Below are 4088 nucleotides of genomic sequence, written 5' to 3' on the forward strand. Positions count from 1 at the left end.
TGTTGGTGGATTTTCTTCTGCCGACTCTAAAGTCCTGGCATGTCCTGTTTTAAGAGAACATATAAGGACTGAGCTTTAAAGAAAAGTTTGGGATCCAATTTCTATAATATCCTGCCAGTCCCCCACACCCTTCTGTTTCTTGGTTGTTCTTGGTGGAAACCTAAAATTCCTTTCAGTCTATCTAGATTAATAGAAAGTCTTTCTTTAGGTATTAAGTGGCCCAACTACTTTGTTTTTTATAAAATTGAGGTTTTTCTTTAGGAATTTTATGTCCCCTTAGGGCTGTTGTAATGAATGTATCCCATCTTCTACAAAAGCTTGCTTATCTTCTGAGCAAAGGAATAAACTGCCCACGTATTGTAATGAAAATTTTTTTTTAAAGAACAAGTCAAAAGACTGGGCCCAGTGCCTCGCGCCTGTAATTCCAACACTTTGGGAGGTCGAGGTGGGCGGATCACCTGGGGTCGGGAGTTTGAGACCAGCCTGACCAACATGGAGAAACCCCATCTCCACTAAAAATACAAAATTAGCCAGGCGTGGTGGCGCATGCCTGTAATCTCAGCTACTCCAGAGGCTGAGGTGGGAGAACTGCTTGAACCCAGGAGGCAGAGGTTGCAGTGAGCTGAGGTAGTGCCATTGCACTCCAGCCTGGACAACAAAAGCAAAACTCCATCAAAAAAAAAAAAAAAAAAAAGAACAAGTCAGTATCTAAGAGAACTGTCCTTGCATTAGTTGGGCTCTCAGTGTAGCCCTGAGCATGGCTGTCTGTGTGTATTGTCTGCTTTCCCAAGTAAAGGTAAAGAGAAATCAACACTTTCATCCACAGAACTACTAAAGGATGTGCTAGTAAGTCCACTACACTAAAGGACTTTGATCGGGGTAGCCAAGAGGATTCTTCCAGTGTCAGTGGAAGACTCTGACCATATTTGATCAAGTACTGCCTTTAATAGGTTTTGTAATTCTTCATTATTCAATAATTCAGTGTCTTCTAGGGCAATATGGATTGCAATTGGGTTAGATTTTGAAACTTTTTTTAAGTCTAGTAACTCAGCTTTCTCATCTAATTCTAAATACGTCTTCCCCTTTTGGGAAAAAGAAACGTGGGTATTATAATTCTAAGAAGTCTCTTTTTATAAGATGGATGGCAGCTGACAGAACCAGAAGGAAAATGTGAGTCCCTTGTAAGGGACCTAGCTGAAAAGCTATAGGCTGAGATTTACATGCCATTACAGGAGTATTAGTGACACCTACCCTTTGAACTTTTTTTTTGACTCCAAGGAATGGAACCTTGTAACAAGATGGGATTTATTACAGACAACACAGCTGCTGTATCAGCAAAAGCTTATGTCAGCAATGAGAACTTGTGTTCACTATTTTAAATAATTTTTATGGCCAGGCGTGGTGGCTCACGCCTGTAATCCCAGCACTTCTGGGAGGCTGAGGCAGGTGGATCACAAGGTCAGAAGTTCGAGACCAGCCTGGCCAATATGGTGAAACCCCGTCTCTACTAAAAATACAAAAATTAGCCGGGCATGGTGGCAGGTGCCTGTGGTCTCAGCTGCTGGGGAGGCTGAGGCAGAGGGGTCGCTTGAACCTGGGAGGCAGAGGTTGCAGTGAGCCAAGATTGTGCCATTGCACTCCACCCTGCGCAACAGAGCAAGACTCCGTCTCAAAAAAAAAAAAATTATTTTTCCCAAAGTAGAGGCAGGGTCACACGCTCAGGTATTTAAATTCTCTGGAAAAACCAGTAGGGTCCTGGTGAGCATCAGGAAATTCCTTGATTATACTTTTAAGCTCTACCTTTGACCATAACTCATGAACTAGGGCACATAGTTGTCCCCTGTGAGAGACACTACCTGTCTGAGAAATGGCCCCAGAACAGAAGGAGGAGGAAGAAAGGTGGATCTGGGCGAGGTAATTCAGACAACAAAGGATAAAGAGAAGGAGCTGAGGGAGGAGGGGGAGAAATTTCAGTAGTCTTTTTAAATTCAGAAATTATTTTAGATAATTTTTGTTTTTCTCTCATAAATACCTTTATTAGAACTTCTTTTGGATGCTTCCAAATACCATAAAAAATAACTTTCCCAAAGATTCTGTTTTATCCTAGAGCCAGCGTTTTCCAATTAAGCAAACAAGTAAATTAGCTTGGTATTCCAATGGCACCCAGCTTTGGTCACTGAAATGTTTTTTTCTCAAGTTATGCGAGACCATTTTTCTAAATATGACAAGAGGTGGCGCCATAAGCACTGCACAGGAATCCAGCTGGAGTTTCCAAAGATGGGTCCTTCCTGAAGGAGAAAGACTTGTTTTGGATGGACGATTGTCTATGAGTTCTCTTAAGTGACAAAAGACTGTAAGGGAAAATCTGGTTACTCAAGAAGAAAGTTTAGACATGTCAATTGAACTCAGCTCCAGAGCCTGGCCAGTTTTATGGATTACAAATTTTGCTTAAGCCACGATTCGCTTCTTCTTTTCAAAGAGAAACTGCTTTCCCCTTCTCCAAATTTGAAGGAGAAAAAAGGTTGCAAACTTTAGCAAGTAAGACGAACAAAACCTTAACTTCGAAGGATTAAGGCTGAGGCGCAGTGCGCCTGCGCGGCGCGGATGGGCGAGGAGTGATAGACACCTCGAAGGACAGTCACCTGCAAACAGCTGACTCTTTGGAGAAATAACAAACGAAACTCTTGCCTTAAAACCAGGCTTCAACTCCAGCCCCATCAGGTGTGGACCTGGGTAGGCGGAACAGAGTCTGAACCTCAGCCCCGGGAGGCTGCCAGAGACCCCGGCCAGTTCCCAGGCGGTCGGGTGAACCAAGGCCGCTCCGCGGGTGCCAGCGCTCCGAGTGCCAGAGAAGTGGCTCGGATCACAAGAGGCTGGCTTCAGGGCCATCTGCAGGCGCCCAAATCCCAACCTAAAATCACCACAGGGTCAGAATCTAATGTAAGGGGGGTTTATTCAAAGGCAGTTGGAGGCTGGCCCACCCGGAAACACCAGCTCCAGAGGAATGGAGTCCGCCCTCGGAAGCAGGGAGGGGAAGGGTGCCCTCGGGCAGGCAGAGGCCGAGGCTTTTAGCAGGACCGCAGCGTCCTTCCTACGAGGTGGGCGCAGTCCCAGCGTTTGATGGATGACGGGCAGTGCCTGTTTCGGGGCAGGGTACATTTAACCTGCCAGAGGGTGCGGCAGTCACGGTTTCCCGTCTTCTGGTCTAAGCAGTGCTGAGAACAGGGGAAGCTCATCTACAAGGGTCGTGAACTAAGAAGGCAGGAGGTTTCTGTGCCCGGCACCGGCGAATCCCGGACCCGAGAAAGGAGCTACGGGCGCACGGAAGCGGGCGGCCCGGCTCTCGCGGGGCTTAAAGCGCGCAGTGTGTTCGGGTTCACACCTCTAAATGTATTTCTGCCATTTCTTAAGTAGCCTTAAAAATGTCCGTCACTATTTAGTCCTTTTATCAACCGAGGGGCCCGGAAGGCCGCAGCGAGGGCGTCGGGACGCTTCTCTCGGGAATTTAGGTGGCAGATTCAGCAGCACACGTTTCAGCCCATTCTGGGGCCGTTTCTAGTGTGGTTAACGTACGAAAATAAACAAATCCCCGAAAAGCCCCACGCGGACATCGGCCGGAGCCCAGGGCCGGACGCCGCGCTGTGGAGCGAGGGCGCCGGCGCGGACTATGAGGGCCCACCCGGGCCTCGTCCAGGGCTCACTTAAGAGCAGCGTGAGCAGCGCTTGGAGCCGCCGTCCGCGACGCCCGCAGCCTTTTAGGATGGAGGCCGCCGTGACCTCCGCTACCGAAGCACCGCGCTCCCTTAGTCCCCTCAGCCGGTCGCCCTTCCCCGCCGCGCAGGCGCAGGAGCCGCGGCGACCCCTTCGGACACTCCTCGCCCCTCGGACACTCCTCGCCCCTCGGTCACTCCTCGCCCATCCGCCCCGCGCAGGCGCACTGAGCCTCAGCGGCTCTCCTCACTACCAGGCTCCTTTCCTCCACCGCGCAGGCGCACTGAGCCTCAGCCGCCCCGGGAAGCGAGCCGGTTGCGAGGGGGCGGGGCGGATAGCGAGGGGGCGGGGCGAGCTGCTTTTTGAGGCTGCGCACT

Source organism: Symphalangus syndactylus, chromosome 5 (assembly GCF_028878055.3).
Source record: "Symphalangus syndactylus isolate Jambi chromosome 5, NHGRI_mSymSyn1-v2.1_pri, whole genome shotgun sequence".
NCBI classification, from domain to species: Eukaryota; Metazoa; Chordata; class Mammalia; order Primates; family Hylobatidae; genus Symphalangus; species Symphalangus syndactylus.